This window comes from Papio anubis, chromosome 3 (genome assembly GCF_008728515.1).
Source record: "Papio anubis isolate 15944 chromosome 3, Panubis1.0, whole genome shotgun sequence".
In the NCBI taxonomy this organism is placed as follows: Eukaryota; Metazoa; Chordata; class Mammalia; order Primates; family Cercopithecidae; genus Papio; species Papio anubis.
This window is the reverse complement of record NC_044978.1, coordinates 145441886-145465941: the sequence shown is the minus strand read 5'-3', so window position 1 is coordinate 145465941 and position 24056 is coordinate 145441886. Positions and strand designations below refer to the sequence as shown.

The 24056-nt window shown below is 41.5% G+C and overlaps 1 protein-coding gene across 17 annotated transcripts in view; it reads right to left on the bottom strand.

Annotated features, from left to right (window-relative positions):
• APBB2 (amyloid beta precursor protein binding family B member 2) overlaps nt 1–24056 on the bottom strand; it is a 402192-nt gene that overhangs the window by 243953 nt on the left and 134183 nt on the right. For 15 of the 17 annotated variants that reach the window (XM_031664637.1, XM_031664627.1, XM_031664630.1 and 12 more), the window contains one exon: nt 8104–8218. The exons of 1 other annotated variant lie outside the window; for it this stretch is intronic. The gene's annotated coding sequence lies outside the window, so the exon portion shown is untranslated. Of the gene's footprint in view, nt 1–5793; nt 5861–8103; nt 8219–24056 lie in introns of all 17 variants that reach the window. One more of the 17 variants, XM_031664622.1, reaches the window with a different exon arrangement.

Here is a 24056-nt window from a genome sequence, read left to right as displayed (position 1 = left end):
CAGTATTAGGAGTATAGCAAATACAGTCTCTACCTATTAATTGGCTCTGGTCACCCCATCTCCTTTTAACTACACCTTTTCCCTCAAAAAAAGGAGGCGTCTTTAAACTGCATCCTGCTTACTTGCTTAAACTGGATCCTGCGGTGTGAGGATCAGTGATTTCAAAACAAAAAGCTACTATTTCTTGTTCAAAAACAACAGGAAATCCTCTTTACCCCTAACCAAGCCCGAGTCACAAGGATAGGATGGCAGCAGGTATGTCTGATTTCCAGTTAGCCAAGTCATGTTAGATTTATTGGTATTCAGTTCCAAATAACTAATATGTAACTTAAGCTCTTTGCAGAATTTTATTGTACTCTGGGAGAGGGGGGTCAACTTTCCCAAAACTTGGACACTCCTGGGAAAGAATTTAGGTGAGAAAACAAATGGAATCCCATGGACTTAAGTATTTTCCATAAAATCAAAAGAGACAGACTAAAAAGTCTAGATATTCCTTTAACAAAGCATCATCTACAAAATATTCAGGCAGGGCGCGCTGTCTCACGCCTGTAATCCCAGCACTTTGGGATTACACCAAAGAGGCGGGCAGATCACCTCAGGTCAGGAGTTCGAGACTAGCCTGGCCAACATGGTGAAAACCTGTCTCCACTAAAAATACAAAAATTAGCTGGGTGTGGTGGTGGGCGCCTGTAATCCCAGCTACTCAAGAGGTCGAGGCAGGAGAATTGCTTGAATTCAGGAGGCAGAGGCTGCAGTGAGCCGAGATAGCGCTATTGCACTCCAGCCTGGGCAACAAGAGTAAGACTCCGTCTCAAAATCAAAAATAAAAATAAATACAATATTCAATAGTATATGTTGCTGTTTTCTTTTCCTTAGTATATATTCATAACAGAAAGGTCTAGAAGCTACAGAGACAAACAACAAACTGACCTATCTCATGACTCTGAAATAAATATGCCAAGTCATTCCTTTAGAACTCTATTGGTTTCATCTTGCACTGATTTTTGTGGCCTTTTGTGCAAAGGAAGGTCAGCGGAGTTCACTCCTCCCGAGGACAATTTCAGGTTTGCATAAATGAGCAAGTGTCCAAGAACCTGGAAAAACAAGTCCTTTTGCTTTGGTTTCAAAATGAGGCCCCATAAAGTTGCATGCTTTTCTCCTTTCCCTTCCGGAGGCTGCTCACATAAGATAGGTCTTAAGCTTCCCCAGTCTGGCTGGGGCATTTCCTCCGCCCGCCCCCGCCACCGCTCTTCCTTTAGCAGAGGTGCTGTGCCTCCTGCCCTGAGGATGATACATTCTTCTCATCTTTCTCAGAGGCAAAGCCTGTCTTTCAGACACACATGGGACCCCTTCTGACCTATCCCCAGCATCCTAATCCTCTTCATGTGGAGTATAGGGAAGGGAAAATGGACTAAAGTCCCTCCGAAGACTATTCTGGCATGTTTCCAGAGTCTCATTCTGCAACAAAAGCAGACACCAGGTAGGCTTCTTTCCAGGGCGTCCGATTCCTCCTGGTGAAGACTTGTCACAGGGCTTCTTAGTCCCGCTCCATTTGTTAGCAAAAGGGAAAGTGATAGATCCAGAGCATCCAAACAAAAAGGACACTCTTTTATTACAACAAAATAAGAATGCAAATCTCTACCCTGGAAGTAGCAAATTACAAGAGAGGTTAAAAAAAAAAGCAAGAGCAAAGTTACAAAGAAGGGATTTAATTTGGACTACTGAAATTTAATTTCTTTCTTCAGTGAAAGATAAATAAATAGAAGTAACCTTTCTTTACTAGTGTCAACATCAAGATGTAATGATGTAACACTATTGTAACATTATTTACTAGGTATGTGAAAACAAGGTCTGTATTTCTGAGTATCTGAAAATAATGGCAATCAACAGGCCTCAGATCACCAATTTTACAGGTTGGGTTCATATGCCATGTAAAAATCTAGAACCTAACTGACTGACTCTGAGACATGCACAGAAAGTGATCTACAAGTAAGGAGGTAGCCGCGGATGAGACTATGCTACACTACAAAAATGTGGTTACTCAGGTTCATGGCATCTCGGAGAGGGATCTGCAGAGCACCCATTCACTGAATTAATACTTAACATCTAAAGTTCTGCAGAAATCAGGGATTGCAATTTGGTGACTAAAATATCTTAAAATTCTTTAATAGGACTGTGGTAATAAGGTTTGCAACCAACATGGTGAGCTGAGATGACAGGCAAGGGCTTTGCTTGTTTCAAATACATGGAAAAACTGAGAGATCATTAACAACTTTTTAAATACTAAGAAAACATTCAAAATCACAAGAAATAAATCCCTGGGCCAGAACTAAAGACAGAACTCAAAGTCAGATGAGAGGAAGTTAAAGCTCTGAAGATGTAAAAGGCTATCGGAACATGAGATAAGCTTAGTGTGTAGGGGCTGAGATCCTGATGAACCCTGGAGAACAAAGGGTCATATCTCACCAACAAGAAATCAAAATTTCAAAACAGCTCCCATGTAGAGGTATGGCACCCAAATACAGAACACCCATGGAACATCAAGTTCCCGAGCCAAGAAAACAGTAACACTAGGCTGGGTGACGTGGCTCACACCTATAATCGCAGCACTTTGGGAGGCCGAGGCAGGCGGATCACCTGAGATCAGGAGTTCGAGACCAGCCTGGCCAACATGGTGAAACCCCATCTCTACTAAAAATACAAAAATTAGCCAGGCATGGTGGCAGGCGCCTGTAATCCCAGCTACTCAGGAAACTGAAACAGAAGAATTGCTTGAACCCTTTAGGCAGGGGTTGCAGTGAGCCAAGATGGCGCCATTGCACTCTAGCCTAGGTAACAAAGAGTAAAACTCTGTCTCCAAAAAAAAATTAAAATAATAATAATAATAATAATAACAGTGGTCCAAAAGCTAGGACACCCATCGGGCACTAACTGAGGCAAATGAGAAAGTGCTGGGTTTGTACAATCCTAATTGCACGGGACTCCCACATCAAACAACCTCTAATGAAGAGACTTACAGTGAAAGCTTAACACCAAACAAGAAACAATTTACCAAAAGAGACAGCCAACACAACTGGCAAAACCTGTGCCCAAGAGCTAGAAATAGAACAGTAAATAGCGGTTGTTCAGGAAAAAGTTACCATGAATACAACTAAAGCTAGAGAGAACCATGTGTGTTGGAAAGCAGGATTTGGAAAAACTTGGAATATGCAAAGAATTTCTCCCCTTATCAATGCTGAGTTAAGTTTCTAAGCAAGTACTTCATTCATTCATCCATTCGATATATATTTATTAAGCATTTATTCTGCGTCAGGCTCCGATTACTCCCCCTCAGTCTTGGCTGGCACTGGCTCTGAGGATGGTTATTATCCAGTTCCACCCCTTAGCCCAAGATGACTCCACAAATATTGCAGCAACTACCGTAGATAAAATAGTGTCCTCACTCACAGAGGAGAGGAGAGAAATGAAAAAGACTTTAGTGCTGGAGTTCAGACAAATTATATACATGTGCCAAAATATAAAAGGAATTTAGGACACAAGCAAGCATCAAGAGGGAGATTTAAGAGCTGCAGGAACACGTGCTTCCAGTGGGGAAACCAGAAAACTCCCTGGGAAAGAGAGTGACTCTGCTGCACCCCATGGCAAGAGCAGGATTTTAGCGGGTTCCAAAAGATGGATCCACATACCAGAGCGGAAACAGCAGGAGCAAAGGCACGTGACCCAAAGGCACAGGGTGTACCCTGGCAGGAGCAGCCCACGCACACTACTATAAATGTCTACTGAATAGTAATAATACCAACAACAATAACGATCATTCCTCATGAGTAATAGGTAATAAAAATAAGGAGCAGTGAAAGGAGACCTAAAGGACTCAAATATCAGGGTGACCTTTTAAACTAGTGGGTACACACTAAACAATTTCAGCAGGGAAGTGGCATGATGAGAGCCATGCCTCAGTTAGATTCATTTGGCCACTATGCATGAGTTAAATTTGCAGGCAAAGAGACTGCAGGCCAAGGTCTGGAAGCTATTATAACACTCCAGATCCTCACAGCTGAGGTTACAGTGGTGGCTGCAGTCATCCAAAGGAATGGATAGGTACCGACAAAAATGAACAAATATGCAATTTTTATTAGCAATTCCTAGAATATAGTCATGTGTTGCTGAACAACAGAAACACATTCTGAGAAATGCATCACTGGGCGATTTCATTGCTGTGCAAACATCATCATGGAGTGTTCTTACACAAACCTAGATGGTACAGCCTACTACACACCTAGGCTGGATGGCATGGCCTACTACACACCTAGGCTAGATGGCAGAGCCTAGGGTTCCCAGGCTACAAACACGTACAGCATGTTACTGTACTGAATACCGCAGGCAACTGTAATACAATGATAAGTATCTGTGTACCTAAACATATCTAAACATAGAAAAGGTACAAGACAAATGGGGTCTTACAATCTCACGGGACTACTGTTGTATATGCAGTCCACGGTAGATTGAAACATTGTTATGCGGCACATGACTCATTTTAAAACTGGAGTTTTAACATAAACACAAATATCTGCATGAAAAGTCAGGAAAGAACAGCTCTAACTATTTACTTCTTATTTTCATGCTCAATGGATGCCATTCCACATTCCATCCAACAGCAGCACCCTGCCCTGAAAGGAGATAGCCGGGAAAGGCAGACTAATCTCAAAACAGAAGGAAAGAAAATTAAAATTCCAGTCTGACATACGAGCCTCAAAACCAATGTAGGGCACAGCAATATGCACTGCTGACCCTTGACTGATGATTCCGACCACACCTGATGATAAAATTATTAACTCTATGGCATGTTGCTGTTGTTTTTTTTACTGAAATCATTTCCCTTCTCCAGGGAACAGTGTGGCCCTGTTCAGACACAGGCTGGTGAGGAGGCCCCAGGTCAAATTGGCTTTCCTGCCTTATGTGAAGGCAGCGACGGCTGCCAAGGTTAACATTTATTTCTGCTATGAGTAGCCTCTACAGAACGTCAGCTTGAGGTTTCAACAAGCAAATCTTATTTATTTATTTATTTATTTATTATTTTGAGTTTTGCTCTTGTCACCCAGGCTGGAGTGCAATGCTGCAATCTTGGCTCACTGCAACCTCCGCCTCCCAGGTTCAAGCGATTCTCCTGCCTCAGCCTCTCTTGTAGCTGGGATTACAGGCGCCCACAACCACACCCAGCTAATTTTTGTAAATTTTTTTTAAGTAGAAATGACGCTTTACCATGTTGGCCAGGCTGGTTTCAAATTCCTGACCTCCACCCAGCTTTTTTTTTTTTTGGGAACCTCAGCTTCCCAAAGTGCTGGGGTTACAGTACCCAGCCAAATCTTATTTAATGATCAGGAGAAGCAAGCTACAAAGGAGTACGTAGAAGGGAGGAATGGAGAACAAATCAAGTAAAATACGTAACAGTGTTCATGCCTGGACTGAGGGATCAACAACAATGGGAAAAGAAATCAGAGATGGAAACCATGAGAGGGTACGAACCACACTCTAGTTCCAGGGAAGGGCGTTTCAGGCAACGTGTTATGCAGCTATGTGCTCCCTGGAAAAGCAGCCACTCTCTCTCCCCCCACCAGAAAAAAGACACAAAGTGACAAGTGCAGTAGAGGCCTCAGGGCAGCAATCGCTATGCTGAGCACAGGTAGCACGTTTCTGGCACCCAGTAAGAAGACAGTTTTCTCATAAAGAGCTCTTAGTAAGAAATAAGTCAAATGAAAATAAAGAGCTTCCTTGCAATTACTGGACAGCACACACCTGTGCAGCTCAGCGCCCTTTGGTAATCTCTGGAAAGGAACTCAGCTGATGGCCAATGTGTCATTCTCTGAGGTGAAAAAAGGAGCAAGAACACACATGTGAATTTTTCAGGTAAATTTACTTCTTCCACTTCAAGAGCCCAAATGTTAGCATTTTAACCACTGTGAAGGAACAATGTCCTCAAAATATATTAGCTTGAACCATATGAAATTAACCTTTTTGTATGTCAAAAATGCTCAAGTACTAACAATTTCACTTGGATCAATGGCAGTACATGTCCTCCAACTTTCTTCTACACAGGGGTAGGCAAATTTTTTCTTAACAGGATCACAGATATTTTAGGCTTTGAGGGCCAAGAGACAAAAAAGAGATTATGTAGGTGCTTATATAACCATTTAAAATGTAACCATTTAAAAATATAAAAACCACCCTCAGCTCCTATAAAAATAAGCATAGGCTGGATCTGACCTATTGGCTACAGTCTGCAGATCCCTGTTATATAGGGTACAGGTGTAAACTTTATTCTGATGATGCTCCCTATGAAAATTGCTAATTTCAGAGTAAAACTGTAACACCCTTGGAGATACCAACAATATCTGAAAATATGTGAAAAGCTGTTTACCCCAACACTGCTGGCTTTAATGCTGGCTGTTGATCCGAATCCCTATTCTATTATCAGCAATCCCTCCCTACTGCTATAAAATGCTACTGCTTTTAACTATCTGACTTACTTTACAAGCAATTGTCTGGGTGAGGACTTGAGGGTGGTTCTAACTTTTCTTTGCTTTCTTTTTTCTTTTTTTGAGACAGAGTCTTGCTCTGTCTCCCACGCTGGAATGCAGTGGTATAATCTCAGCTCACTGCAACCTGTACCTCCTGGGCTCAAGCAATCCTCCCACCTCAGCCTCCCAAGTAGCTGGGACTACAGGCACATGCCACCATGCCTGGCTAATTTTTATATTTTTTGTAGAGACAGGGTTTCGTCATGAAGCCCAGGCTGGTCTTAAACTCCTGGGCTCAAGTGATCCACCCACCTCAGCCTCCCAAAGTGCTAGGATTATAGGCATGAGCCTAGCCATAACTTTTCTATAAAGAAAAAAACTGAGCTGCACAAGGTAATGGCACTTAAAAGTGAATACGAATAAGCATAACTACAGAAAGGATATGGGAACAAAAGCACTATGGGGAATTACCCCAAATTTCCCCTGACTTAGAGCCAAAATTCCACAGGTTCCAAAGGAAAGCAACAAAAACAAATAAATATCTATACAACTGGTCCAAGGCCAAAAGACAGCAGGGAGCAAGAAGTAAGTCTGAGACACACTGCCCTTCATAGAAATAAAGATAGATAATTAAAGGGAAGAATCATTTTTCTCCTAGGTTAATCAGGGGTAACGACAAATAGGAAAAGGCTACAACTATAGCAGTTCCCAAAAGACTGCTGGGAAAACGTCAGTGTTGTGAGACATCGAAGATCATCCCTGAGGGAACTGAAAGAGTTTCCTCCTTTGGAGAAGGCTAAGAAGTAAAAGCCAGGAACTCTCTCCCTAATACATATTAAACAGACACATACCCAGGGGACCTCTCTTCTGGGTCCATGAATTTTGTGATTATAAAGGAATTCAAACAATCACTGAGAAATGTTTTTAATTTATGGCATTATTATTGTTTCAAATGTTATATATTGTGATGAAAAACGAAAGCTTAAAAAAATAAAAGCCTATAGAAGAATAGATACATTAGGCCAGGCATGGTGGCTCATGCCTGTAATCCAGAAACTTTGGGAGGCTGAGGTGGGTGGATCTCTTGAGCCTAGGAGGTCAAGACCAGCCTGGGCAACATAACGAGACCCCATCTCTACAAAAAATAAACAAAATTAGCCAGGCATGGTGGCACACATCTGTAGTCCCAATTACACAGTAGACTAAGGTGGGAGGATCACTTGAACCAGAAGTTCGAAGCTACAGTGAGCTGTGTTCATGCCACTGGACCCTAGCCTGGGCAACAGAGCAAGACCCAGTCTCAAAAAAGAAAAGAAAAAGGAAAAAAAGAATGGATGCACTGAAACAGAAAAAGGAGATTGTTGATATACACTTCTGGTCTTATAGGGCCACTTGATTACAAAAATCCTAATTTAGGTAACATTTCTTACCATGCAATATTCAAAATTACCCTAGAGCAATCCATTCTCTTGTATTGCTAAACATCCTTATTTAAACCTTTAAAGCTTTTACCAATTCAGGACTCTGTGATATTCTACAATGAAAATTAAAGGGAAAAAAGCAAGAGAGAGACTGATCCCATACATACATGAGCTGCCTGGACGACAGTGAGCCTCCGGGTACCGTCTGCCCATAGTGACAGTCAACACATTGGTAGGGGCCTCTGCAGTTCCCAAGTCCTCAGGAAAGACTGAGATGGTTAGCTGCGGTAGGGGGAGACAAAAAAAAAAGGTAGAAACAAAACAGAGACTTAGGATAATGACAGCATTTTTTTTTTCATTAAAATGCTAATGATGACCACAAATTTCCAGATAACCATGTTTATGAATTATTCATAGTCGCATGCAAGATGAAGTCTCCCTGTCACTGCAGGCAGGCCCAGGGCTTGCTGATGATTAGCATGTGGGCCCTGCAATAAGTGTGACAGAGGCACAGGTCGCTTCCAGCGATCAGGGCTGGCCCTCACTGGCCCCCATCAAAAGTCCAGGCAATCCCACCTGCATTTGCCTGATGCTTTTCCATTCTTCCTTAACATCAAGGAATAGCACTGCCTGGCTCTTTGCTGTGACATCTGAACTAAAATCCTGTAAAACTTTAAAAGCTTGAAAGGAAGAAAATTGTTTTTCTGTATTGGGGAGGTTAGATGTTACGCTGATTGGGAAAAAAAAAATATTTTCAGTGACGTATAACATATAGAAAATGCACACACCACAATGGACAGCTCAATGTATTTTCCTAAACTGAAAACACACCAGATCAAAACCAGAACATTATCTGCACTGCAGAAGTCCCCTTCATGCTCCCTTCTAAGGCTGACTCCTATGCAGAAATTATTTTTGCCCTTTTTTGTGGCCATCAAGTTGATTTACTGTCACTGTTGATTTTTTATTTAAAAAACATATGCAGAACACCTACTATACACCCAGCACCATGCTAAGCACTGGAGCTACAAAGATGAATAAGATACCATCTCTGTCTCTAAGGAAAGTGAAGTCTAGGGGAGCCAAAGGATGCACACAAACTGGCCACTATAGGGTTATGGGATGAGCAAAATCATTGAGCTTCATATCAAGCAAGGGTGTGTCTAGTCCAGAAATGGACAGGTCAGGGAGCGCTTCCAAGAAAAAGGGGTGCCTAGCATGTCCTAAGGCTGGGTAGGAGTTAGCCACGCTAGGGATGCAAGACAAGGCAATAGAAAAAGGAAAGGTAAGAAACCGCATGGTATAGTCCAGAATTGCTGGCCACTCTCTAGAGTGAGGCCTGCAGAATGAGGCCAGAAAATAAGCCTGGAGCCAGATGGCAACCATGTACACATCTCAAAGAACTCTGACTTTATCCTGGGTGTAAACAGCCACTGAGGGGTCAGATCTGGGTTTCGGATGCATGATTCTCTGGGTGGACTTGAAGGGGGCAGGGTAAAGGCAGGGAGACCTGTTTGGTTGTCACAATCATTCAGGGAGAAGGAAAGGGTGGAGATTAGGGCAACAGAAGTAGATAGAGAAGGGGAGAGAAGAATTAGTACTTGGAACCATCCAGAAACTCAAAGCGGAACTCTAGGTTTATTACATTTGGATGAATGGTAGTGACAACCAAGGTAGAGAATATAGGAGAAGAAATAAGGAATACAAGGAATTTAGTTTGGGGCATTAGAAATTGAGGCATCAGTGGCTCACGCCTGTAATCCCAACACTTTGGGAGGCCAAGGCAGGCGGATCACCTGAGGCCGGGAGTTCGGGACCAGCCCGAACATGGAGAAACCCTGTCTCTACTAAAAATACTAAATTAACTGGCATGGGCATGGTGGCACATGCCTGTAATCCCAGCTATTCAGGAGGCTGAGGCAGGAAAATCGCTTGAACCCGGGAGGCAGAGGTTGTGGTAAGCTGAGATTATGCCATTGCACTCCAGCCTGGGCAACAAGAGTGAAACTCTATCTCAAAAAAAAGAAAAAAAAAGAGAGAGAAATTGAAGCATGGAAGATTCAGGTGGGGATACTGAGATACTCTTGAGAGTAAAGCCTGGAGAAGCAGCCTGAGAAAAACATAAAGGCATAAAAGCGATTACAACATAGTGGGGAGCAGAGATCGTGTCAGTGAGTGGCGTCACTGCAGGAACATGGACAGAAGGAGAACATTATACAATCAGTGCAGAATCCTGGAGAACACACACAATAGAATGTGCAGAGGAAAACCATCTTTTGAAGACGACCCAGGAAGAATGGCAGAGAGGTACACGGGATAGAAAGAGATGAACAAAGATAAAAAATGAAAAATATACCTTTGGATTTGGCATTTAAGAAGTCACTGTCCACCTTGATGGAGAGCTGAGATAACACCTGGTGGAGGCAGAGATAACAGAATCAAGAGAGCAAGTAGAAGAGCCCAGGAAGGGGAATGCATGGCTGCTGGAAGAGACTAAGCGCTCATAGCACATGGCTACAGGCTGAAAGACGCAATTCAGAGGGAGGGGCTGAAAGTCCAAGAGGGAAGAGGTAAAGATGGTCTGAGATCTCAAAAGAGGTGGGCCAAAGGGTCAGGAGTACAGATGAAGGGGCTGACCTTGAAGAAGAAGGGGAGTCCACAACCCTCTGATATTAGAAGGAAAGTACAGTAGCTCCCCTTTATCCATGGGGGATGCATTCCAGGATCCCCAGTGGATGCCTGAAACCATGGATAGAACCAAGCCCTATCTAGCTATACTAAGTTTTTTCCCACAAGTATGTACCTGTGATAAAGTTTAATTTATAAATTAGGCACGGTAAGAGATTAACAATGATACCCAATAATAAAATAGAGCAGGTGAATGTGGTCTCTATTTCTCATAGCTATCTTAGTGTACTGTACTGCAGGAAACTGCAATCACAGAAATGAAACTGGGTAAGGGGGGGCTACTGGAAAGATAAATCTGGCTATAATAAGGTCATAATGAACAGTATTGGGAATTTGGAGGCAATAGACCAAATGGCATCAATGTTTTCAGAAAATAGTTGGCGAAGTCTCTTTGTTGAGAATGATGTGACAAGTAAATGGTCTGAGGACATGGATCATGAAATTCTTGGTTTCTGGCAAGCTATCCCCCAAAATTAAAGTAGTCTAAGTCTGTTTTAAGGTAAACAAACAAACAAGGCAGTTTGTACCAAAATAGAAAAGAGCATTTATAAGTTCTACCCCTAAGAGTAGAACTTCAGAGTATCAAAAAATACTATATAAGGCCGGGCCCGCGGTGGCTCAAGCCTGTAATCCCAGCACTTTGGGAGGCTGAGACGGGGGGATCACGAGGTCAGGAGATCGAGACCATCCTGGCTAACACGGTGAAACCCTGTCTCTACTAAAAAATACAAAAAACTAGCCGGGCGAGGTGGCGGGCGCCTGTACTCCCAGCTACTCGGGAGGCTGAGGCAGGAGAATGACGTAAACCCGGGAGGCGGAGCTTGCAGTGAGCTGAGATCCGGCCACTGCACTCCAGCATGGGCGACAGAGCGAGCCTCCGTCTCCAAAAAAACAACAAAAAAAACACAAAAAAACAAAAACTATATAAGCAAAAGATCTGGAAGATATTTTTTCTTAAAATGATCTTGGGTTTTGGGTGTCAACATTTCCAAAGGTGTACATATAGTTTCACTAAGCAAAACTATTACCCGCCATCTTTTTTTTTCTTTTTTTTTTTAAGATGGAGTCTCGCTCTGTTGCCAGGCTGGAGTGTAATGGCATGATCTCAGCTCACTGCAACCTCCGACTCCCTGGTTCAAGCAATTCTGCTGCCTCAGTCTCCCGAGAAGCTGGGATTACAGGCACGTGTCACCACACCCAGCTAATTTTTGTATTTTTAGTAGAGATGGGGTTTCGCCATGTTGGCCAGGATGGTATCGATCTCTTGACCTTGGGATCTGCCCACCTTGGCCTCCCAAAGTTTTGGGATTACAGGCATGAGCCACCGCACCCAGCCCTACCCACCATCTTAGAAAGCTTCTTGAATTGCTCCAATTCAAAGGTCCTTCCTACCATGGATAAACTACTGAAAATGAAAAACAGGCAGACATTTGAAAGTAAAGGCAAGAAGGAGGGGAGAATGGGTTCGCAGTGGCACCTGCTACTGAGACTTCCTAGCTGCCTCTTAAAACAGCAGTTATGCCATTCCACTGTGATCTCCTGAACGCTTTTCCATCTAGGATTTTAGCCAATTCAGAAATGGAGTGGAGTGACTTTATACTTGGAAAGTATCCCAGTAATGCCAAAGGAGCAAGATTCATTAGAAACCCGATGCAATGGAAAACACCTGGAAAAGCAGCTTTTAGGTTCCCCAGATAGCCTTTGTGATCTCAAAAACTCTAAGCCTGCTCTGCAGTTTGTCTATTCTGTTAACAGGAACAAGATCCAGGCCATTTCTGGAACTTGAAAGGATTTTAGAACCAATGCTATCTGCACTGAAGTCAGTCAGGACAGAGGTGGTTTCAAAGGCATCAGATGCCTACTAACTGGACCATCTCTGTATCCTCGGGGCATAGGATGTAGTAAGCAGTCAATAAATGTGAAATAAATCAATAAACCAATACATTAGTGAAGAGCTTTCACAACTAGGAAGTAAGGAGGCCAATTAAATGGTGAGAACAGAAATAGTCTTTCTATTTCTTCTTTTCCTACCCTAACTGACTCAAAGCAAAGCTGCAAATCACATTCAGCTGCACTTACTTTTCACAGAAGAAAATCTTTATGAACTCATAAATAAGAACTTGTAAGTAAATACTGCATGTTAAGTGGGAGGATTCAGAAAGTATAAAAAACAAGATGCCTCTTAAATGGGAAAATAGATGGGTATGAACATTTTGAGGACACAAAGCAATAGAAATTGCAGACTTTACATCTGTCTGCCTTCTTTGTCATCCTCCCCTGTGAAGGACAGGACATCATTACTCTCACAGCATGGTGCCTCTCCTCCCAGATGCTCATTCACACAACCCGCTTAGGTTTAACCCGCTGGAGCAATAAGATAAATAGTCATGAGATAACCAAGTCTCGCTTCCTTGAAAATTTTAAAAATTCACCTTGGTTGCAGGTCTGTTTTAGTCCTAATATATATTTCTATTACTCACGATTTTACTTCTTTTATAATAAAAGAAGCCCTGAGGTATCATGATCATACTGAACACATTTTATTTTATTTTATTTTATTTTACTTATTTATTTATTTATTTATTTAAGACGGTTTCTTTCACTCCTGTCCCCCAGGCTGGAGTGCAGTGATGCAATCTCGGCTCACTTCAACCTCCGCCTCCCGGGTTCAAGTGATTCTTATATCTCAGACACGCAAGTAGCTGGGATACAGGCGTGCACCAACACACCTGACTAATTTTTGTATTTTTAGTAGAGACAGGATTTTACCACATTGACCAGGTTTGTCTTGAGCTCCTGACCTCAAGAGATCCACCTGCCTTGGCCTCCCAAAGTGCTGGGACTACAGGCGTGAGCCACCATGCCTGGCCTGAACACATTTTATATTACGCAGCAACACAAGGTAATATTCGTCTAAAAGTAACTTTAATAATAAAGCTTCCAAAGGTGAAGAACAGTTTTTTTTATTAGTATGTACCATGTGACATTTTTCTGAATTGTTAAAAAATAACTTGATCCTGAGAACATCAAATCTGATTGTGTCCATCTGAGTAGCAATATCTTGGGAAGGAAACCAATCTTTGAGACTTCTTTCTACTCTTAAGAACGCTAAGAGCAAGATAAATATACGCTACTCACTTGAATGCAAGCCGTCAAGGAAAGGAAGGGAATATACTTGCCAGTCTACAAAGTGTTTAGTGTGCAGCTTTTTAATTACTACATTTACGGTACTAGCCATAATATATTCACTACCACAAATGCTCTACAAGGTCATTAATCCTCAACAAATACATTAATGCTTCCCTCCTCTCCTACAAGTTCTTATTATGCTGATGTGGGACAAAAATGCCAAGAATTCTCTCCAAAGTAAACATTTCATGTCAACAGGGCCACTAGTTCTACTATGCTCATTTCACTATTTTTAAGATATATAATAGCTCTGCTTAAGCATTTCCTGTTGTTGACCTAAAAGATAAATTTGTACACAAAAAAATTTTAAATGGCTTTGCTTAAAGCAACATTTATTAATAGAAAGGTGACGTAAGCTATCTAAAAGGTTGCTTATGCTCTTCCAAAATAATATATTCTATAATTCAATAATTATAATTCTCTGCATCATTCTGCAGTTACAGTACAATATAATTTCTGCTTCTTAAAATCTCCAGGAATAGGCCGGGCACAGTGGCTCACACCTATAATCCTAGCACTTTGGGAGGCCAAGGCAGGCAGATCACCTGAGGTCAGGAGCTCGAGACCAGCCTGGCCAACATGGCGAAACCCCGTCTCTACCAAAAATACAAAAATTAGCCGGGCACGGTGGCAGGTGCCTGTAATCTCTCCTACTTGTGAGGCTGAGGCAGGAGAATCACTTGAACCCCGGGAGGCAGAGGTTGCAGTGAGCAGAGATCATGCCACTGCACTCCAGCCTGGGTGACAGAGCGAGAGACTGTCTCAAAAAATAAAATAAAATAAAATAAATAAAAATTAAAAAAAAAATCTCAAAGAATAAGACATTGAAAATGATCACAATTTTCAAAACAGTTGAGGGATTACCCATCTAGGTATCAAAATGGGTTTAATTTCAACCATAGCGGATTAATTTTTTTTTCTAAAAGGTAATGCCTTCTTCAGAGAATCCAGAATGTGATTAATCTTTGGTGACACAGGATCATCAACATGACTATAAATTACTTGCTCTGCTGGAACATGAGAATACTAACTCCAAGGAAAAGGAGTGGCAGCAGTTACTGGGCAGGAGCTGGGTTTCTACCACCACAAAGAGAGCTGGATGGGGAGTTACTACTAAAGCACAGGGTGCAATGAGAATCAAAAGGAAGAGACTGCTGAAGTTCTCACAACAGGGAGAGCACAGATATAAATACACTCTGGAGAGCTCAAGGGGAAATCCAAGTTACAGAGCCAGGTCTGAAGTCAAGAGCTGTGGCTGATTAGAGTCAAGGTCTGAGTTGGAGATAAATTGATGGCGAATAGAGGGAGAGAGTGTAAGGTTGGCTTTGTGTGTATCCTGCTGGTAACTGGGTTTAACCTGCCCATTAAAGGCCAGTGGCAAGACAGCTGTTCTCAGAAGCTTCTGAGGCAACAGAGGGCTGTTTATTCCTCTACTCAAAGGCAGATGGCTGCTAGGCTTTGGGGATATTTGTCTGCCTTTCGTAGTCTGGCTATCTCCTCTCCTTTGCCCTAAAGAGTTGCATCTCATTTCTGTTACAGTACCAACCTTTCCCTTCTTCAACTCAGCTACAATTTTGGAATTCAGATAAAATAATGAAGTACAAGAGAACAAAACTTAAAATACCAAGCTCCAGATAAGATCTGAAGGGCACAGGGCACGGCCTCTGAACACATACCTGGGCTGTTGTGATGCCTTTTTTGTTTATTTCTTGGTTCTTAGGGAATTCAAACAGTGTTTCTTAAGCAGAACTCATTTGAAGTGATTTAGCCAAGCCTAAAACCTGCCCGGAGTGTGTTATTTCTAAGTGACCACTGTGATTTAACAAGCACCTCCTTTGGAGAAATTCAATAAGCAGAATCTCCAGAAACACAACAAAACCAGTTGCCCTGATGTGAAGATTCTAGAAATGTGGGAACAAACTCAGAACCTGAAGAAGGGGTAGGCCTTTACCACTGCATACATTAAGTGGCTATGGGCAAATCAATTAGCCTTCTAAGCCTCATCTGTAAAATGGGCTAAGGATATCAGCCTTGCAAAGGTATGAATGAGAACGAAAGGAAAGGCTCAGAAGAGATCTGCAGATGTGAATTATACCTTAATTAAGTACATAACCCCCTACAACACACAGATCTTTATTTAGACCTGATAAGGTCTTGTGCCTAGTAGTTTCCATCCAACTCTCACAACCTCAGATAAGATTCTTTTTCCAAATTATTTCCATAGAACATTATTTTTGGCTAATAAATATTTTTAACTTCACTGCTCATATAGGAAGAACAAGTACTACTGAATTTTCAGAGTAAAAAAAAACACTAGAATGTAAAAATTCCCCATTATCATTTTCCCATTTTGTTTTCTCTTAACAACTTCCTATTCAAGTTCTTTTCTCTTTTTCCCATTTTTCTTTATAGCATCTTTGTGGAACTTATTTTCTCACTTTAAGTTCAACCCTTGCAATAACTGTAACTAAGAGCTGTAATGTAATTTAGCAGTTTACAAGGCACCTTCACATACATTACCTTATTTCCCTTAAATTTCTTCTATTCTTTTTGTTTCTTGTCTTACTTTCAGAAATACAAACAGAACTTTCTAAAATCAGCAAAGAAGCAATTTTTCTCCTTCCAGCTGCCAACATACTAATACACAATACTTCACAGAGTTGTCCAAAGCAAGTCAGACTACATACAGTATACCTAAATCCTGACACATCCAACTCTCCTTACAAATAATTTTTTTTCTCCCTGGTAATGGTCTCTTGAAGTTAAAATATAGTGAGAAATGTGTAAACGTACCAATATATTAAAATAAGAAAAGTAAATGCCTTTAAGAATCATGAAAAATAATTAATAATAATTTTTTAAAAAACAGCAGGAGGCCCAGTGAGGTGGCCCACACCTGTAATCTCAGTATTTGGGAAGCTGAGGTAGTAGGATCACTTGAAGCCAGTAGTTCAAGACCAGCCTGGGCAACATAGCAAGACCTCATCTCATCAATTAAGCAGTCAATCAATATGCAAGCAAGTCGGGTATTATGGCCCATGCCTGTAGTCTCAACTACTTGGGAGGCTAAGGCAGGAGGATTGCTTGAGCCCAGGAGTTCGAGGCTGCAGTGAGCTATGATGGTGCCACTGCACTTCAGCCTGGGTGACATAGCAAGACCATCTCTAAACAAACAAAGGAATAAGAGGTTGAAAACATTAGCAGAAAGAAAAAGAAGGAATAAAGTTGTTATTTTTGCTTCCAGTAAAATTTCCATCATCTATCTTACCAGAGCTGTTTTTCCCCAAGCTCTGCATTAAATAATCTGATCATTAAATCTGTGAAAACCACAAGGGATGTGCCCATCTCATTAAAAAAGATGATCATTTGAGCTATGATAATGAGAAAGAGCATCTATTTTTGGTTTTAAGGACAGAAGTACTTCCCGCCTGTTGCTCAGAGCAGCGACACTTCTAGTTAGCTTTAGCACAAAACAGATGCCCCAGCACTCTTTATCATGGTGACAAGAGGAACCTGCAAATAGAAAGATTTCGTCTCAGAACTTCCACATACTCTCAATCTTGATTTATCAACAAAGAACATGAGGTGTCTGAAACAGAAAAATACTAATTCTACCATATGAAGGTAAATATTATTATTTTTTTAAAGGATTTTCATAAAGTCTAGATTAGAAATTAGATCAGGCCCAGCGTGGTGGCTCATGCCTGTAATCCCAGCATTTTGGGAGGCCATGGTAAGTGGATCACCTGAGCCCAGGAATTCAAGACAAGCCTGAGAAACATGGCAAAACTCGTCTCTACAAAAAATTATCTGGCCATGTGCCTGTAATCCCAGTTACTTGGGGGGCTGAGGCAGGAGGGCTGCTTCAGTCCAGGAGGGCGATGCTGCAATGAGTCGTGTTCGGGACACTGCACTCCAGCCTGGGCGACAAGAGTGACACTCTGTCTCCAAAAAAACAAACAAAACAAAAGAAATCACATCAGATTCCCCTACATTCATACAAAACCTTTAAAATTTGAATTGATTGCCCTTTGACTTTACAATGGTTGAACAAGACCCAAAAATAATTTTGCAGTAATCTTTGATACATGTTAATAATATATTAAACATAATTTTAATAAATCAGCTGTTATTCCTAAAATTGAAGTATTAATGAAATTTAAGAAAAAAAGTTGAAAGACAATATTTGGCCTTGATTCTGCTGTGGTGTTTACGTGTTCAATGATGTAAGCTTCTGGCACATAAAACTTTCTGCATTTTGTAAGAGGTACTCTGGGTGGTTTGAGCAAGGGAATGGAGAAGAACATCAAGGTCCAACATTATTCACGGAATCTACAGACATGCCTCACGGAAGCTCAGTTCCCTACAGAACACAACTAGGACTACTGGATAAAGTGGCTCTTAGAAAAGAATGTTTTTTTCCAGCTTGGACCCAACTCAAGTCAAGCTAATAGGAAATCTAAGAAATAGATCTAATAGGAAATCACCCAACTGTGATTATGGCTCCAGGCAATGAAGGTCATTATTTTTTGTAATGGTGGAAATACTATGTTAGCTTGTGCCTAGGTTTGAGGTCAGACTTGGAATGTATACTTTAGAGATAACTGACCTTTTTTTCTAGTATATTCTCAAACCAAGAAATAGTATCACTTAGTTCATTTTGACAGTGAGAGTAATAATCTCCGAACAAAACTGAAAAGTACAGAGTAACCAAATGAACCCTTCCTTAATGGACCAGACAACCACATATCTAAATTGAACTGAAATCTCACAAGTTGATCAGCAGGGATTATCAATTACATGTGATAGATAACAATCCTGTGCTTATCTCCATTCTCTCCCAAAACCACCCCTAAATGACAGTAAGTGAAAGGCAGAGATAAGTTCATGAGAAGAAAGAGAATGCAGGAGGACAAAATTTATGGAAAACATTTTTGGAAAATCAAAAACAACTGGCCCAATGATGAGTGAATTTTCAAAGCAGAGGCAGACAAAACTTAAACGTCTACAGACAGAATTGGCAGGAAGTAACAAGCCAGTATGCAGCAAAGAACCTGAGGAAAGTGCAAGTTAAGACACGGTTAAGTGGGGTTTGGATGAGAAGACAGGGTGGAGGTGGCACTGAAAATTGGGGGATTGCTTGCAAGTCATTTTAAGGAGTAAAACTCCATATCCTTGCAAAACCATGAAGCTTGCTATGCCCCTCCTCCCACCTCAGCAAAGGTTAAACTTGAAAGGATCTGCACTGTTCTGACAATAGGAACAGTGACTGGGTGGAGGGACCAACTGAAAAAGAGAAGGACTAAGTGGAGCTATGCACTCCACAGCCCCTTCCTCTGCTGGGTTCCCAGAGCACTGGCCAGTAGGAGATTGGTACTGGAGACTTCTGGAGAAAGTAACCTGCCCAAGAAAAGAGATCTACAGATACCAAAACTGGAAGGCGACTTCTGAAAAGAGGTGGTCATCCTATGCGAGGCCACCAATTGACAAAGCCTTGCTCAGTGCCTTCTCATGAATAAAGATGACAAGATGAACACCAAACATGTGAAATAGGGTCCAGCATGACAGATAGGAACTTCAGGAGGGAACAGGGTCAATGCAGGGAGAAGACTTCAAATACACATAATTAAGAACCCCAACAGGGTAAAATATATTGCATCCACAAAGCAATAAAGAATGGATGCTGTAAAATAGAGATATTGTGAGAATAAGAAAAAGCTCCTAGGAATTAATATTATAATCACAGAAATAAAAAATCAATGGAGAGGTTAATAGATAATAGAGGTAAATGTTCCCCTAAAGTAGAACAAAAAGATACAAGGATAAAAATCAGGATTTTTTTTTTTTTTTTTTTTTTTGAGACAAAGTCTTGCTCAGTGGCCCAGGCTGGAGTGCAGTGGCATAATCATAGCTCACTGCAAATTCGAATCCTTAGGCTCAAGCGATTCTCCCACCTCAACTTCCCAAGTAACTAGGACTACAGGCGCATATCACCACATCCAGTTCTTTCTTTTTTTTTTTTGGAAGAGATAAGGACTCACTATGTTGCCCAGGCTTGTCTGGAACTCCTGGGCTCAGGCAATCCTCCCACCTTGACCTTCCAGAATGCTGGGATTACAGGTGTGAGCCCACACACAGCCAGGGATTTTAAAACAAAAAAACAATAATTACGTTGGAGGAAAAATCCAAGAGTTCCAATAGGAGCTCCAAAAAAGAGAGAACAGTCTTCACAATGAATGAAAAAGTGACATACCAAGGTATATTACAAGGAAAGCTCAGAACACTGGGGGATTTTTAAATACCCTAAAAGCATCCAAAAAGAAAAGAAATAAGACATATAACAAGTAAATATAGTCAGAAGAACATGCAACAATTCTGTAACAAAATTGGAAGCAGAAGAAAATGGAACAAGCCCTCTCAACTCCCAAGGAAAGTAATCTCCAACTTTAAATTAGATATCAATCATATGTAAGGGGAGACCAAATGATATTTTGACACATGCCAGATCTCAAAAAAATTCCATCTCTACACGCTTTCTCACAAAGCAGCCAGGCAATGTGCCTCCCCAAAAGAGGGTCAAAACCAAAAGAGATTACATCCAGTAAACAGGTCAATCAAGAATTCCCAATGTGATTGGTGAGGACAAATTCCAGGTCAACAGCTGTGCACAGGCCTCAAGAGTAAACAGTCCAGAACAGAGTGAGCAAGCAGAGAAACCAAGAAAAATGTCACATGCACACACATAAGAACCAAGAGATGTGCTATTGTGTTTGACCTTATTTGAGAATTTGGGGATAAATAAGCAGTATATAAATAGAATACTAAGCAACAAATTTTTTTTTTTTTTTTTTTTTTTTTGGGGGGGGACGGAGTCTCGCTCTGTCACCCAGGCTGGAGTGCAGTGGCATGATCTCGGCTTACTGCAAGCTCCACCTCCCGGGTTCACACCATTCTCCCGCCTCAGCCTCCTGAGTAGCTGGGACTACAGGCGCCCGCCACCTCGCCCGGCTAGTTTTTTTGTATTTTTTAGTAGAGACAGGGTTTCACCATGTTAGCCAGGATGGTCTCGATCTCCTGACCTCGTGATCCGCCCGTCTCAGCCTCCCAAAGTGCTGGGATTACAGGCTTGAGCCACTGCAACCGGCCAAGCAACAAAATTTTAATGTGCTATACAAGAAAGAAAATAAAATCACAGTATCCTGCATAGCTCAGCTGCGAAAAGCGTTTACAGTGAAAACAAACTGAGATATAACTATCTTAGAGAGTACAAGGGCAGGTATTTAATGGAAGAAGAATAAAAGAAAGCTAAACCCTTCTCCTCCTCAATGGAATTCATGTTTAATGCCTAAAATGGAAAAAAAAATTCAAGAATTACCAATATATACATATTAATCTGTTACAAGGAAGTAAATACCAGAAGAAGAGCTAAATGAACTGAAGAGTACTTGCTTCTAAGAAGTGGAAAACGGCAATGCAAATCCGTGGGCAAGAATTTGTAAGCTATATACAAGTATAACTGCAATTGAAAAATGAACTTTTGAAAGGGTAGAAGTTGATCAATGAAACATATAAACCATCCAACTCTATAAGACAAATTGATAATGTGAAATTTCATTTTCTACTATAAACAAGGAAACAGATAAATCTTAATCTGCTCCTCCTAGTTACTCCTATTGTTAAAATTCAATTTAGTACATCTTGTTATTTAAGGACCACGATGTGAGGTCAAATATGCCTAAATCTTCACACCTCTAGCTTTAGTTAACACGTAGTGAAGGGGACCCTGGACACCAGTGCGCAAAGAACAACTGGCCATCTTAGATAGAGTTCATTAACCACAGCTTCATATGGATAAACACCTTGGCCACTGCAACATCTCCCCTTCTACCAGAGTCCTTACTGAAGCTTCTTATGGTGAGTTATATCCTTATGGGGGAAGAAGGATTGGCAACAGCCAGCATCTAAACTCTGTTCCACCATATTTAGGGAATTCCTCATCATGTGAGTTCTGATGAGAGCACATCTCTCAACACAGAAGCAAAAATGGCTAGACACTAACATTCCCAGAGTGTCTTGCAGTCAAGGCTTGCACATGGCTTAGCCTTGGTCAACCCTGAATCTAGAACCAGAGACACAAAGAGGCAGGAGCAGGAGGAAATTATCATGGGTGAGGGCAATGGCAACAACACTCACTGCTCAGAGGCAGCAAAGGCTGAAGTGACAGAGCTGGTGCCAAGTGTCCGATCCTGAAGAGATGGTCAGCATGAACACCAGTGTCCAGTGTTCAGTGTCAGGGTCTATCTGACATAGAACTAATCTTGTTGTATGACCTTGGCTATGAATCTGGCTGTGTAGTCTCTATTTCGTGCCTGTCCTTTCCCCCAACTTCTGGTAAATTCAGAATGTACCCAATATCTTCTCAATAAATTACTTCTTTGCTTAAACTATTCAGCTAGTCTCTGTTGCTTCTATCCAAGAACCCTGACTGATACACTGCTCCAGGATACACAGGTAGAGATAGGTAGCCATCTATCGAAGTTAACAATGAAATGTTTGTTTCATAAGATTTCCAAGCAGAACTAAGAAGCTTTTCCACAGAGAAACATGGGGGAAGGTTATGTTTTAAGAAACAATTAAAACTGTTTCTGGAACATTAAGGGTTATCAAAGTTTTGGTAGGCTTTTTTTTTTTTTTTTTTTTTTGACACGGAGTCTCGTTCTGTCAGCAGGCTGGAGTGCAGTGATGCAATCTCGGCTCACGGCAACCTCCACCTCCCAGGCTCAAGTGATTCTCCTGCCTCAGTCTCCCAAGTAACTGGAACTACAGGCGCACGCCACTACACCCAGCTAATTTTTGTATTTTTAGTAGAGACGGGGGTTTCACCATGTTGACCAGGATGGTCTCGATCTCTTGACCTCGTGATCCACCTGCCTTGGCCTCCCAAAGTGCTAGGATTACAGGTGTGAGCCACCGCGCCCAGCCAGCTCATCTACTCTTTATATTAGTTTCTACCATTAGCCAACCCATTCAAAGTTCTACACCACTAACTGACTTCACAACTACCTCACTCTGGAAATGTAAGCAGCTTGTGAATTGGGAGCTGCCACTGTTTGCATGTGGCCAGAAACACACTCACGATTCTTACTGTTGTGAGTGGGAAGAAGAGCAGTAGGTGGGGAAGAACAATTTTCTTTGTCTTTCCACTTAAACACAGCTTTCAGAGACACGAGGCAGTTTGAAAACCAGTGGTCAGGAACTACACATGACTATGAAAATGCAAACTAAGGCATCCAAAGATTTACATTCAACTGTAGAAACATCAATATTGCTGAAAAGCTGCACCCATCAATTCAGTGTTCTGTGGCACATTTAGTTCCAAATCTGAGAACACTGAACCTGGGCAATTTATGTGCATATGCCTCAGGCTAACCACACAAATCTTACAGACAAAGCTAGAAGTTAAGATAGATAGCTTAGAATGCACTGTTGATGTGACCAAAAAGGCTTCATAAAAGAGTCAAATGCAGTAATGCCATTATCAGAAATGTGGACGCAGAGAAGGAAAGTCTCTGTGGTGCCCCACTGTCTCTGAAAACTGAGGATGGCTTTCATGACAAAGAAGTAACCTTTTGTTAGCTGTACACAAGATCATACAAACCCGATAAAGAGGGCTTGTAAAATAAGTGCAAAGCTTGATGCCTGCATATAATTTTCCCTCCTGTGGTGTTATTTCATAAAGATTTGTCAACAGATCAATCCCTCAGTCACAAGAGTCAGTCTACACATCACCTTGGGGGAAAATTATTTAATTTCAGTTGGTGATGTAAATGCTACTTTTTTTTTAGACTGAGCGGCATGATCTTTCCTCACCACAACCTCCGCCTCCCAGGTTCAAGAGATTCTTCTGCCTCAGCCTCCAGAGTAGCCAGAACCACAGGTGCCTGCCACCACACCAGGCTAATTTTTGTATTTTTAGGAGAGATTTTTGTATTTTAGGAGATATTTTGTATTTAGGAGATATTTTTGTATTTTAGGAGTTTCACCATGTTGGCCAGGCTGGCCTCAAACTCCTGACCTCAGGTGATCCACTTGCCTCAGCCTGTAAATGCTACTTCAAATTCCATCAATTGCCAAACTATCTTTACCATACATTCTTCTATGTAGTCAGTTCTCTTGAAATAGCTAATGGCCACTAAAACAAGAGTTTCATTCCACAGCTGTCCAAGTGAGTTACGCTATGCTC